The following is a 14,945-nucleotide window of genomic DNA, read 5'->3' as shown; positions in this document are numbered from 1 at the left end:
CCATCTCGGCGTGCGGGGTCCCCGGGACCAAGGCAAACGCTTCCCGCTCCAGCAGGGGTCCCGCACACAAGCGGTCCTCTCTCCTAGAACCTGTGGGCACAGAATGTTCTGGGCTTTGACCCATGTTTTTCACATTCAGTCTCCATTCGATCAACAAACATTTATTAAGCGCCAACTGTCTGGCAACCAGTAGGTAGATACTGGAGGGTCAACTCTGTTCCTAAAGGAGAAAACACACACAGGAGGACGCACAGATCTGTGGGCACGAGTGTGCCTGAGCCCTGAGCGGGGAGAGCATCTAGGGGCAGGGCCGGCTCCGTGGGAAGGTGACCTTCGGGAGGACCCTGAAGGGGGGGCATGGAAAGTACAGGTGAGTAGTGGGGGGCCTGGAAGGGAGGGCGAGGCCAGGGGCAAGGGTGTGGAGCGGACGGCACATCGCCTCCAGAGGCTGGGTCTGGAGAGAGATTCCGGGGGGCTTTCTACGCATGAGTTCCTCGGGGGATATTTTTTTCCTTCTCCTTCCCACCCCCCACCCCACAAAGCACAGGATGAATCTACGCCCTCGGTTTCACCCGGAGCCTGCTGGCAGGACTTCCTCTCTGTCCTGTTGTGATCTCGCGTCTGTCACACACACACGGCTAGCACCGCGTCTCAGGGCCCTGGCCTCGCAGCGCGCTGAGTGGGGGTTCCGACAAGTGCAGCTCTCCTTTACGGGGGGGGGGGGGGGACAGAGACCCGGCTCAACGCTGGTGGGTGCGGGCCGTGCGGGGCCCAGACACAACCGCCCCCTGGGGACGCTGGGCTGCTGGCATCCGGTCTAGGTGCCCTGGAACGTCTTTGAGAGGCTAATGTCCAGACAGGGCCCGACTGGATGTGACTGCTGTTCAGAAAGGAGGGAAGGGGGACAGAGCCTGCAGCTCCTTCCTCCAGGGTGAGGACCCTGCCTGAGGTCCGCGGGTGGAAGGTGGTCGCAGACAGAAGGGCCAATGACTTGATCACTGGTGTCCACTGGGCCCCACAAGGCGCCCCCCATCGACCAACCCGGTAAGGACACACACAGGAAGCCGATGCTTGGCAAAGCTGCTCTCTCCAGATGGTGTTGGAGGGTGCACACAGGTGTCTGTGCAGACGTGGGACAGGCAGCGAGGAAGGCATCTGGCCCCTCGGCGGCTCCTGGGGTGGCTTTCGGAGCAGATGGGGGGGGATCCTTGCCGCCCCCAGAAGCAGGACTCACATGAGGGGGTCGCTCAGAGCTGGGGAGGTGGTGAGGCCGTGGGGGTGCAGGGCAGCCCAAGCTTCTCCTGGTGAGCTGCAGAGGCCCCCGGCGGCCCAACCAGCTCAGGGCGTCCTTCCGGGCCCCCCAACGGGCACACGATGCCGTCTGGCCCTTGGCGGGGCTCTAGCCTGAGCTACAATGCCGAGCTTCGGGGTCAGTGAAGCCCGTAAACTCAGGGGGCATTTCTGTCGGTGCCTGCATCACCCCGGCCTCCAGAGCGCCCAACGGGCTTCTGCAGATTCTCAAAGGCTCAGGCTCTCCCGGACCCCTGGCTGCCTGCTCACGGCCTTGCGAACCACCCATGGCACTTGGGACGCCAGTGGGGCCCCAGGCTGCGGCAACACCGTGGGAGCCAGACTCGCTCGGTGGGGGTCGGGGAGGCTCCCCAGAGAGGGAGCACTGGGGCCCGGCTGGCCGCCCCTGGCCTCCTGCTCTGCGGGTGGGGGGGGGGGGGCACTCGTGCTCCCTGGAGCAAGAAGATGGGAGCCGCGCCTCTGTCCCCAAACTACACTCCAGCCGGTGGAAGCTTCTATTCACCCCGCCCTGTCACCGACTCAGGTCCTGCGCTGGATGCCAGCCCTCTGCTTCCTGGCTGGCAGCCTGAGTGAGCCAGCCTCTCTCTGAGCCTCGGTTTCCCCATCACAGGGCCTGCCTCGGAGGGCCACGGAAAGACCTCAATTACCCGCGGAGATGGCCCAGAGCAGGGACAGCTGGTAGGAAGCCCCGCTCAGGACTCAGCCCCTCTGGGTCCCTAGAGACCAGGTCCCGCGCCCGTGCAGAGACGTGTGCACAGACACGCGTGCACAGCACGCACACCAAGCACGCAAAGACGCGCACGCACACCAAGCACGCAAAGACGCGCACGCACACCAAGCACGCAAAGACGCGCGCACGTGTCCATCTGCACGCGTACGCGCGCGCACCAGACACGCCCCCCGCGGCGGGTAGCACACCGACGAACACACACGGACGGGTGCGCAAACACACGCGTGTGCACCGTGCGGACAGAGACGCGCCTGTGAAGGCGGGGCTTGGGAGGTACCGGCGCTCGCACACCCCACGGGAAGGCGACCCTGCCCTCTGCCCCAGGACCGCACCATTACCTTCAGCCCCACAAGCCCCAGAGCATCACCAGGTAGAGAAACTGGTCCCCGGGGTCCCTGCTCTTAGGTTGCGGACTGACAAAACCCAAACCGCAGCCCCACAAAACAGCACCATCTTGTGGTGGCAGCAGGACCAGGTGGGAGGCCAGAGGCCTCTTTCCTTCGGGAAGGGTTTTCCCTCACAGCCGGGCTCCCACGGTGGGCGGACACCAGCTGTATCCCCCCGCCGCCCCCCAACCTGGGGCAGGCGGCACCTTGTACAGGCTGCTCTGGTCCGGACCAGCGTTTCCTCCGCTCCCCGTCGCCCTTCACTGGCTCCTGCCGGGCCTGAGGTCACCTGGGCCCCGAGCCCAGCTCTTCTGGGGATTTTGGGAAACCTCGTTCTCCCCCCCCGGAGCTTCTCGCCTCATCTGTGAAATGGGGCCATGATACTGACGCTCAAGATACCTAGAGCCACCCCTCCTGCCCCAGGGCTTCCCACGAATAGACTGGGCTGCCCCCCCCCCCCCCCCCGACGTGAGGCCTGAGCCTACAGCTCCCGGGGGTCCTCCCCTGCCGATTCAGACATTGGGAAGAAGAGACGTCTATCATACCTTTCAGCACCCCCCATCTCCTCTGGGCTCCCCCTGCCCCCATGAGAGCCTGAGCTCCGGAGCAGGACTCTGTTCGCCCTGCCCCCACCCCCCCAGCCTGCAGGGACGACAGCTCGTAGCCACTCGGGGAACAAACGACCAAGAAGCCTCGCCGGTGAAAAGGGGACGTAGTATTCCTCCACACCTGCCCGTCCACACCACCCGCCTGGCAGAGAGGGGCTCGGACTTGGCTCCGAGAGGGGCCGAATCCGGGTTCTGACGCTCCGCACGCGGGCAGCCCTCCCTGTGCCTCAGTGTCCCCATCCACAAAGGGGAGTCGTCGGAAGGGTTGACGGAAACCCCTGCGAAGGGCCCAGCCCGGCGCCCGGTCAACGGATGTGTGTGAGCAGAGGCCGTGTGGGCTTTGGGCCGTGCGCACCACCCCCTGCCCGGTTCTGCACACCCGGAACGTCGGGCTCCCGGCGTCCGGGGAGGGGGTCTCGGAGAGGACGGAAGCGGGAGGCTGCGCTCCGTGACCACGCCCCCGGGCTCCAAAGGCATCGGAGGCGGCACGGCTGCTCGCGTTTCCATAATTGGTTCCACACCAATTAATTTCTCACGGGCGAGATGAACGCGGGTCCGTCTCCCTCCCCGGGAGAGCGCCACGTGCTCGGGCCCCGGGGGCCTCTTCTCTTCCAGCCAAACGTTAATTTCCCCCGAGTGCCCCCGGAAAGAGGTTTTAGGACGAGACGCGAAGCTTGGCAGGAATCTGACATCTGAAACAGCCGTCCAGGGAGAGGAGGGGTCGAGACACGTGCTAATTGCCCGTCCTTGCGACAAGAGTTTCCGTCCGCTGAGCCTGCGCTGGTTTCCCGGCTGAAGATGCCGGGTCGTGTCCGGGATGCGTCAGGCTTCGCTTTGGGGAAGCATCCTTCCAGGATCTGAGAAGACAAGGAATAAGGAAGTGTTCTGGAAAGTCAGAGAGTCCTGGGGGGCTGGTGTGCGAGAGTCATCTCTGCTGAGAGCCAGATGCTTCTCTCCCTGGGCACCTGGGAAGTGAGCGCACGGTCTCCTGCTGCCCCAGGCCCCAGAACCCCCACTCCCTCCCAGCAGAGCGGCTGACTGGCTCTCCCTTCCAGAGGATGTCCAGGGCCGGTTTTGTGGGCCTCGGAGCCCTGCATCCACACCTCCTTCAGGGGCTCCCCCAAGGGGCCAGCGGTTGGGTAACTAACTGCAGGGCCGAAGCAGAGCCTTCAAACCAAAGCTCCGAGGTCATGTGCAAACTAAGCTTTTGCTGGACGTGCTGGTGCAGACGGGCCAGGGACCCCCAGGCTGCCTTCCCGCCACGGGAGCTCTTGGGAAGGCCCAGGCTTGGAGGGGGGGCGCTGGGGGTTACCGGGGCCCTGTATGTATTCGATCAGCCCCCACCCCCACGTGAACGGCAGTGCGGAGTCAAGACCAGCCCTCCTGGCCCTGCCCCCCAGCAGACGGCGCCCCGGAGGCTCCCAGTAGAAATTCCGGGGCCCCTCCCCTCTTCAGGAGTCAAGTCGCCCACTTCGGGGAGTAAAACAGCCTGGCCTCCAAACCATTTCCCACCCTGGAGCCTCGGGGGGGCCAGTGACATTGCAAAGTGCAGAGGACACAGGCCACGCCCAGAACCTGCCCTTGGGCTCGCTGGCTGGCTTTGAACTCTTCCGGCAACTTTGAGCAATAAAGCCCAGGATGATGCTCCCAAGCCATTAAGTGGAGAGACAGAACGGCATTCCCAGGGCACGCACCTGTCCCAAGGCACACGCAACCTGTGTCCACAGAGGACCGTCTGGCTTCTCTGGTGACCTGGAAGGTGGCCGTCAGTCCTCTCCAAATAGAACTCCCACCGGTATGAGCCAGACCCACAACAGATGCCGTTACCTGGGGATCCGGGGTGTGCTCAGGTCGACCAGCTTCAGCACCCGTGTTCAGAGCCCTCGAGACTAAGAAGAAGTCGGCCAAACAGTAGTCCCACACCAGTAACAGACACAGGTCTCGATCGTCAAGCACCTTCTCTGTGCCGGGCTCCATGTGAGGCCCTTGGTGCTACGGAATCTTCTGGAATCTTCTCAATCGTCCTAGAACGCGAGCTCTGTTATTGCCCCTGTTTTATGCAAACTGAGGCTCAGAAAGTTTCGAGGGCCTTGCCGAGTTTGTAAGACCCATCTGCTGAAATAACCGATGCATTTATTCTTGGTTAAAATCCCGGAATCAAAGACCAGAAGAGCCGTCCCCCACCCCCCCGCTTCCTCCTCCAGACTCCACACCCACAGGCCTGAGCCTGGCTGGGGGCAGGGGCGCGGGGCGGGCCCTCCCTGGTAAATAGCATCGGCCCCTTGCACTGATCGCAGCTCTGCCCTCGAGAGTTCAGGCTGATAACACGAGAGTAATCGCATAATAAACGCTCCACAACTGTGCCGTCTGGACAACGAACCACCCCAGCCAGAGTGTGTCCTCATCACTGGGCCGCAAGCCAGCCGGTTCCAACTTGGCCGCGTGCCCGACTCCGGCCTGGTCCCCGCCTGGATCGCGGCCCACGGCGCCCTTCCCAGGAAGGCTCACGGATCACCGTCAAGGTGAAGCCAGAGGCGGTTAACGACTTGACGTGGGTCATGGCGTCCTTCCCCGGCAGGACTCTGCCTGCCTTTATCTTGGGCACGGCATCCTTTGGACAATTGACCCGAATCCACAGCCATAAACGATGGTCTTTGTGCGTCTGGAAATGCTGCCTCATGGGGCGCCGATCACTGACCCTGTTTGTTTATTTATTGGGAGTATTTTTAGCTTGCGCTGTTACCCCTGGGATCACCGACTTTCCTTTTTAATCCTCCGCTCGAGCAGAAAGGAAACAGAGAGTAACACGCAGGTCACTTGAACTCCGGGGTAACTTTCGGGCAACGCTCAGGCCACCGAGGTCAAGCTTCCTCCGGCGACAATCCTGCCGCATCTCGCAAATGGCACTGGGCCCCCCGGGGTGTGCGAGCTGAGCAGAGCCTGGCCAGACCCACAGGCGAAGGTGTCCATCTAAGGTCCATCACAGGGGGACGTGATGGGCCCTGGGGCCTGTGGACCCTAAACGTGACGGCCTGACCTCTCACGCAAGACTGGGTGTGATCCCACACCCACCTTTCAGAGAAGACCCCCCGACTTCTTCCCAGTCCTGGAGTCCTTGGCTTGAATACCGACGCTGCTAATCTGCTCCCCCGTGCCTCAGTTTCCACATTTGTAAAATGGGGCCGATGAGAACACCTACTCCACACACCTGTTCGGAGCATTAAATAAAGTGTCCCCAGCCCATGGTAAGTGCCCTACAAGGGGTGTCGTGTCATTGTCACTCTTAGTTCTAGGGACTTGGATGTCAATCAGGGTCCTTGTGGAAGCAGGCCGCCCACCCCAAGGGGACACAGAAGATAAACGATGGTGGAGAATCTGGTTACTGTCCCGAGGGCAGGAGGGGGCAGTTACAGAACCCGGAGGTGGGGCGCTCGGGGGGAGGGGTGTTGACAGGAGACGTGGCCTTGGGTAGAGGGGGCACGTCCACGACCCCAGCGAGCCCCTCTCTCCTTTCACGCTCCGACCTGCTCCTGGCTCCTCCCACCAGCTGGACCCACCTGGAACCCACAGGCTGGGCGGCTGGTCACCAGTCAGCCTCCCGGGACGAGGAGACAGGGTAGGGAGCGGGCTGGGCTGTCCCAGGGGTGGGGGCAGGCGGGCGGTCGCCATCCGCTAATTGGCCTTCTCTCCCCGGCTGGCATGTGCGGTTGGGGACCAGACCCTGAATCTCACGTCGGTTGGCACCAGATACTTTTTATGCCCACACATATCCTTGAGTTTTGCCCCAGGGTATAGTTAAGTTCTATGTTTGTAGTTAGGTTTGATCATTTGGGGTCTTGCTTTTAAAATTCTGAGATGGGACCAGAGCAATGTGTAACCTCTAGGGCTCATTTCGCTCAGTAATGAAGCAAGACCCTTCTGCTCACTCAACCCCAAACCTTGAAAAATATGAGGACTTCAGTCAGTCCGTCTGGGGAAAACGGGCATCGTGTGTCACGTGTTCTTTTGGGCGGTTCTTTCCTCAGCCCGGGGGATAATTTCTTCCCATGCAAGGGGGTCGGTTCTTGGCTGACTATTCAAAGGAGGCCCCCTGCAGGCCCCCGGACTCTCCTGTGCCCGGGTCTCCTTGAACTTGGGGCTTGACTTACTTCAGGGAGCCCCGCCCCGCATCATGAAGGCTGCAAGCTGAGGAAATCGCCAGACTCCCTGCCTCCTAGGGATTTACTGTCCGTGGTGCCTGACGTCCAGCCTCTTGAACACCATGGTCGCCTATCTTTTGTCTGGGTTTTTAGCCCAAAGGAGAAGGTTGCACGTATCTTTTTCACTGGTACGAACGAGGGTCTGTCGTAGACATCACTCAGTCCTTTACGTTTAATAGAGAGCTTTTTTTTTTTAAATTTTTTACAAACTTACTTGTTTTGCACAAATTTTAGAGTCACGAAGAACTTTCTGAGACAGGACACAGAGTTGCCCATGCGCCCTTCACTCGGTTTCCTCCAGCCACAGTGGTTTGTATACCCCTGTAAGCACGGGTGGGGTGTGACAAAACGAACTCAGAACTCTATCCCCGCCCCGGCCACGGCCTCAAGACCCTCGTGTCATGGGCGTGGGGCCTGGAAGTGTGTCCCTGCCGTGCTTCGCCCGATGGCTCTCCCACAGGTCCGGTGGCAACCTGATAAATCAGAGCTGGAAAAGGGGCCCAGGTCCTTCCCCTTGCTGTTGCCAGTTTCCACCGCCCTTTTCTGAACGGGGACCCCCTCGAGCCGGGCCAGCCTGGGCCGTGCAGTCCACGACAGCAGCCACACGCCCACCTGCGCCCCTGTGGGGCGTGGGAACCGTGGCGGCTCCTCACCGAGACGTGCCGTGGGTGTGGGACGCTCGCCGGGCCCGGAGGACTTATTCGCGAAGGCACTAGGGGCGTAAACTATCTCACCGATACTGTCCTCGGTGTTGACAGGATAACGTTGGATCTAGCGGATTAAACAGAATACATTATTAAAATGAACTTTCTGTTTTTCACGTGGCAAATAGAGAGCTCAATATTACTCATGCGGCTCTCTGCCCTGGTCCGAACACCAGCCGCCCTCTGCCGTCCTGCCTGGGTCCCGGCCACCGCTGCACCTGCCATCCCCTGGCCAGAGGTGACACCCGCAGAGCAGCGGGGTGGCCGTGGGGAGCCAGATCGGAGTCGGGGCCGGCTCCTGATAACGGCTGACAGGGTGCCGCGAGCTCCTGGGTGGCTGGAGGGGTCACTGGCCTCCAGGGCGCGTCCCTGACCACTGCCGGGGTGCCCGGAGGCCCCTGCTGAGTCACGTTCCTGCGCTAAACTAGAAGGAAACTCCCTCCCTGGGCCTGCTTCCCACTCGGGAGAGTCTGGTTAATATGTTACCTGCCGGTCCTGTCCCCAGGTTACCCAGACCCGGGGGGGCCCCCCACACATGACCGGGGGTTACCTCCAGTGCCAGGGGAAGGGGGTGGGGAGCTTTTAAGGTATATTTTTAAATGGGACTGTTTCAGAAAAGAGCCAAGTGAGAAGCAGTAATCATTACTGTTCCCCACCCCAGAATTAGCCGCCTTGAACCTGTCAGCCTCTTTACTTCCAGTCTTTTTATTGCCTAAAATTTTTTTTTAACATTTATTTATTTATTTTTTTTTTTGAGAGACAAAGAGAGAGCACGAACAGGGGAGGGGCAGAGAGAGGGGGAGACACAGAATCTGAAACAGGCTCCAGGCTCTGAGCCGTCAGCACAGAGCCCGACGTGGGGCTCGAACCCACAGACCGCGAGATCATGACCTGAGCTGAAGTTGGACACTCAATCGACTGAGGCCCCCAGGGAACCCCTTCCGGTCTTTTTAAACAGGTATGTACTTTCTATAAATCATGACAAGAGTGCACGTTTGCTGTCCTTGAGAACGAGAACAAACACAAAGCTACCTAGCAAGTCAGGCTGTGGCCCTTCCCTCCCCCGAGACCCCATCCACGGCCTCTTCTTCCCTTCAAACTTCTGTTGCCTTCAACACCCTGGGGGGCGGGGGCTAGTTTCCACTTTTCATAAGGCATCCCGGCCCCCCGTGCTGTCCCCGAGCTGCAGGCCCCGGTGTGCGTCCCCACGTGGGACAGGGAGGCCGGCCTCCCGCACTCGCTGTGAGCTTCTCGATGGTCACAGGGCCCTCTGCCAGCTGGAAGGGGGCACACCCTGGGGGTCCGTGCTGCTGGGTCTAGGAATCCCCCTGTCCCCGCCGAACAGCTTCCCCCACCGCCCGAGGCGGAGGCTCCGGGGTGTTGCTGCCGGATCTTCGACAGAGAAACAACAGGGACGACGGCGGTGAGTTGCGGTCATTCCTGGAACGGATGACTATGCGACCTTCCAAGGGAACTAGTGAGATCCACCTGAGCGGACGCAGAGCTGCCCCCATCAGCCGACGAGCCCAGGCGGCCGCAGGGCGCTGGGGCCAACGGGACCCCGTACGGACGTACACAGGTGCCCGTTTGTGGGCACGCACGCCCGGGGTGCCTCGAGCGCTTCTCATGGTGCGTAAGAAGCCGCGGACGCAACCCCGGAAAAATGGGCCTCTGGGCTGGGGGTGGGCGAAAGGGAGGACAAAGGGAAGTATTTGATTTTTTTCTTCCAACTACACAGAAATGGCTCACTGTTATCGGAGGACAACGAAACACGCTTCTGAAGACGGCAGCTGGGCCACGGGCCAAGGGGAGGAGGCTGGATGGGCTGCTGGTAAGACCTCCGGCTTCCCCCAGGAGCTCCACGGGGGCCCCCGCTCACTTTCCTGGGGTCCAGACACCACGATTCTAGCAGGGGGACTGCAGGGGCAGCTGTGGAACCTCAGCCTCCAGCGATGCTCCTCTCGACCTCCCCCCCAGCCTCCACTGGCCTCCCCCCGGCCTCCCCCCAGCCTTCAGCGGTGGTCCCCCCAGCCACCCTTGGCCTCCACCGGCCTCCCCCCGGCCTCCCCCCAGCCTCCCCCCAGCCTCCAGCGATGCTCCCCCTGGCCACCCCTGGCCTCCACTGGCCGCCACCCGGCCTCTGCCTGGTCTCCCCCCGGCCTCCCCCGGCCTCCCCCCAGCCTCTGCCTGGTTTCCCCCTGGCCTCCCCCGGCCTCCACCGGCCTCCCCCCAGCCTCCAGCAATGCTCCCCCCGGCCACCCTTGGCCTCCACTGGCCTCCCCCCAGCCTCCCCCCAGCCTCCAGCGACTCTGTTCCCTTGGCCTCCATCTGGCCTCCAGGGGAGCCTGAGAGAACCACGCGGGCAAAGTCCCAGAACCCAAGGAGGGTGCTCCTCCCCTTAGTGGAGTCAATGGGGGAGGGTTGGGATGCGCAGGGTCTGAGGTCTGTGTCACAGCAGGGCCAGGTGGGCAGGACTCCGCCTCCCTGAGGACCTCACTGCCCCTTACCTTGGCCACCTCCTCTTGGAAGAAAAGGAAAAAGAGAAAGAAATGCCTGGGGGGGGGGCGGGAACCCCCACAGGTGGTTCGTGGGCATCCCCCGGGTCTGTTAGCTCAGAGACTTCACCCCACCTCTGCTTAATCCAAACCTCTGAAGGTTGGGACTCAGAAGTCTGCCGACCCGCTGTGTAACCCTGGGGGTTCCAGGCGCAGAGTGTGGGAACCGCCCCAGGCTGTAGGCCACGGCTGCGGGCGATGAATCCAGGCCGACGGGGAGAAGGGCAGTGCCAGGTTCGCCCACAACCTCTTATTTGTGGGGTGTCCCTCTCCGGCTCCAACCAGAGTTCTGCCACCCCCCCCCCCCGAGGCCACCAACCCCCTCCTTGACCCCGTGGGCTGCCCTCCCCGGTCCTGCTACAGGCCTGCTCTCGAGGTCAGCGGTGGGAGGGGGGTCCTCTGTTCCAGGGCTTTTGCAGAAACTCTGGGGACACACGCTCCCCTGCCTAAGGACTCGGGGGTCAGAGACGCCAGCCTGAGCTGCTGGGGTTTCACAGGGGGTGAAAGGGGAGGGGGCGTCCACCCCGGAATGAGGCCAGCGGAGACCAGACACCCAGGACAACAGAGCCCGGGGTCCCACGTTGTTCGAGCTGCAGGACCCAGATGCCCTTACAGCCCCTTTCTTGCAACCCAGAGAAAACAGAAATTAAAACACAACCCCAAACACCGAGCCCACTGGGCTCTGAGCCGCCCCACCTACCATTAATGTGGCCGGTTTTCAGGTGGCCCCTTCCCCAGCCCAGCGCCCCCATCCGGAGGCCTGCAGCCGGCCCCGCCGGCCCCCTCTGGCGGGCCCAGGAAGCCCACCGCTCTGCCCTCTCTTATCTCGTGCAAGCCCGGCCGGGCATCCGCGGCCCCCGGGCCTGGTGCTGGACCAGATTTAAGGGGCCGGATGCTGTTGTCAGCTTATCTGGTTGTAAAGGTCCTGCCTTATCTCCAGCCGCCTCTCACTGCCAGTCACTGGTTTATGCTTTTACGAGGCCGGTATGCTTCCCCTGAGCAAGCAGGAGCGACCTCCAAAGGTGACTGGCGGCAGGAGGCGACCAGGACTCCTCCCCTATAAAGCGCTGGGCCCCAGCCAGCCCTGGCTCGGCAGCCGCGTGAACCCATGAAACCCCTGCGGGGGAGGTGGGGGGCCAGGTGAGGGGCAGGGACGAGCCGGGGTCATCAGCCCCTGGTGACAAGGCCAGAAGAAGTGACGGGAAGAAGAGCCTCTGGAGGGAGGCCCTGGGCGGTCCCGGTCCCCCACACCCTTTCTCGCCCCCCTCTCAATCTCCTGCCCCTCCTAGAACACCTGGATCCCACAGAGCCTGCTCTCCACTGTTCTGCCCACCAGGGTGGGGAAAGCACTGGGTCTGGAGCCGGGGTGAGGCCCTTGCTCTGGGCCTCCACTGTCCTCACCTGTGAAATGGGCATAAGACGCTGAGCCCCCTACCCTGCAGTGTGACCGCGGGGCACCGCGGGAGGCGGCAGCGTCTGGCATCCTGTTAACCAGCTGGCACGGTCTGCCCCACAGGGCGCTGTCTGTAGAAGGTTCTAGGAGCCCAGTCTGTGATCCCTCCCCGAAGGATGTCTGCACTGCTCCAGTGGAGCTAAACAGACAGTAACATGACAAGTAAGTAGAATGTACAGTCCGTTACATGATGGTGACATCCAAAAGGAAACTTCTGGAGGGAGTGGGGATAGAGGCTCAATTTTCCATCGGGTGACCCAGGGAAGGCCTCACCGGGCAGGTGTCCTCGAGTTAAGACCCAAAGGAGATGGGGAAGTGAGACATGGAGATCCTGAGAAGAAAGGCCCAGACAGGCCGTGGCATGTGCCAAGGTCCTGGGGCAGAAGCCTGGTGTGTGCAGAGAACAGCCGGAGGGGTAACTGGGGGTAAGGGGTCAGGGAGAAAGTTAAGAGAGGTAATCAGGGGGGTTAGGGACCAGGGTATGGGCTTGGCTTTGACTCTGGGTGGGATGGGGCCTGGAGCGTTTTAAACCCAGGAGAGAATGATGTACACCGGTCCCCCTCATGTACGGCGGATGCATTCGAGGACCCCCACGGATGCCTGACCCTGGATAGCACTGAACCCTGTATGGACTATGTTTTTTCTATGCATTGCTGCCTATGCTAAAATTTAATTCATAAACTAGACCCAGTAGGAGATGAACAGCCACGATGATAAAATACGACAGTTATAACAATTTATGCTAATAAAGGTTGTGTGAGTGTGGTTTCTCTCTCTCTCTCTCGGGACATCCCGTCCTCACCCTTCTCGTCGTGATGGCGTGAGACGGCAGAGTGCCCACGTCACGAGATGCAGGGAGGGGACTGACAGTAGGCGTCCTGGCGGAGCGGCGGGCTGATTTCACACAGGCTCGTCTCCGGACCGCGGTAGGCTGCGGGGAATGAGACCGCGGAAAGCGGGTGCGGATCAGAGCAAATAACTGTGGTATCGACCCGCTCGCCCCTGGAGGGGGGCGGGGGGGCCGTGCGCTGACGGGCAGGGCAGAAGCGGGGACACCAGAGGGGAGTTGTGGCCTCATGCGTGCGGGAGGGGGCGTGGCCGAAGAGGCAGAGGGCGGAGGGGGTGGCTGAGAGAAACCCGGTGACTCCCTCTGGGGACCACGTCCTGTGCCCTGTGACTCACGGGATCCTTTCTCCCACGAGGTGCGAGCATTCCCGCCTTCAGGATGGGGAAACCGAGGCACAACGTGCCCGGAGCTGGAACTCGAGTCCAGAGCCGGTGCCCTTGCTCACAAGGCCAGCCTGGCTGCGCGCCGTGACCCGTCCAGTGCCTCACAGGTGGTCCTGGGCACGCGTTTCCTGGTGACGCAGAGGCGTGCCCTGTCACCATCCGGGTGGGCTCGCCGTCTACCCTCTCGGGAGGCCAGTCCCTGCCTGCCCCGCACGAGGGGGAGGGCGCAGCTCAGGGCTCAGCAAACTTTCTGCGAGGGGCCAGAGAGGGTAGATTTTTGTCTTAGTCGCATCGGCCCTCAATTTCCCGCCTCGTGGAAGGAAAGCAGCCCCGGCAACGTCGATGAACGGACCAAGAACACCCGCGGATGGACGCCGACTTTGAAACCCGTATCGTGTTCACGTGTATTTGTATTCTTGTGAGTTTTTTCACCCACTGAAGACCGGAAGAGAGGGGCGCCTGGCTGGCTGTGTCGGCGGGGCACGCGACTCCTGATCTCGCGGTTGGGGGTTCGAGCCCCACGTCGGCTGTGGAGATTGCTTAAAAATAAAATCTTAAAAAATGATAATGAAATGGAACAGGCATTCTTGGCTCATGGGCCGCACGAAAGCAGGCAGCAGGCAGATCTGACCGGGGCCCAGGCTGGACCCTTTGGAGACAGGAAAGAGGCTGATGTGCGGTTGCAGGCCGCGCTCCCGGGGGCTCCTTCTTGCGGTGGGGGCGTATGGGGTGGGCAGGGGCTGGCCTCCAGCTCAGACACAGCCAAGGACTCAGAGGTCGGGCCCCGGGTCCTGGCCCCTCTGCCCCCTTGCACCGGACAACGACCTCCTGGGGGCATCATTTTCTTTCACGACATTACGGATCACTTACCACGTGCAGGGGACCGTGCTGGGCACGCTTCCGGGACCCCTCCCCACGTCATCTCTGTCCCCCGCTCTGGGACCTGCGCCTGTGGCCCAGGTGGGGTCATCGACAGGCCCGTCTTGCAAAGGAAGAGCCCAAATGACACAGAAGGACGAGAAGGGAGAGTGCGGAGAAGACACGTGCAGACACAGGGGTTTTACCGGAACTGGTTTTATCGGGTGGTGGTATTTTCTCTTGGATCTCGCAGCCTGAGGTGTAGCAGACTGAACTGTAGGCCCACCCGCCCGAGCAGACGTCGTGTCTTAACCCCCAGAACCTCAGAGCGTGACTTTATTTCCCATAAGGGTCTTTGTATATCATCCCGGGTGAGGCCGGGCCCTGAATCCCATGACAAGCGTCCTTACAGGAGACGGAAGAGGAGAGCACACAGAGAGCAGGGGCCACGTGGCCACGGAGGCAGAGGCTGCAGCCACGCAGCCACCGGCCCAGGGACGCCTGGGGCCCCCGACAGTTGGAGGAGGCGGGAAGGATCCTCCCTTAGGGCCTCTGGCGGGAGCGGGACCCCGAGCCTCCCCTCTGTCCCCAGGGGCATCCACCTAGGGGTGCAGCATTCCGTGCAGGCTGTCCCCCAATGTTGGGGCCTCCCGCCTCCTCCTTGTCCTCCCCCTTTCTGCTCCTGCCCCCAGGGGGTCCCCGCTGTCCCATCACTGGCGAGGACTCCTCTTCAGAGTGGGGTGCCAATGCAGCAGGCACCCTGGCTGTGCCCGGCGGCCCGGCCCAGGGCACCACGATGCTGAGGGGCCCTGCCACCACTCAGGGACTGGCCTCCCCCAACCCCGATGGGCCGCGGGCTCTCAGCTCGGCCACCTCACTGCTCCGAGACTCACCTCTTGCTCTGCACCGTG

This window comes from Panthera onca, chromosome D1, assembly GCF_046562875.1.
Source record: "Panthera onca isolate mPanOnc1 chromosome D1, mPanOnc1 haplotype 2, whole genome shotgun sequence".
Taxonomy (NCBI): Eukaryota; Metazoa; Chordata; class Mammalia; order Carnivora; family Felidae; genus Panthera; species Panthera onca.
Note: the sequence above shows the minus strand (reverse complement) of the source record.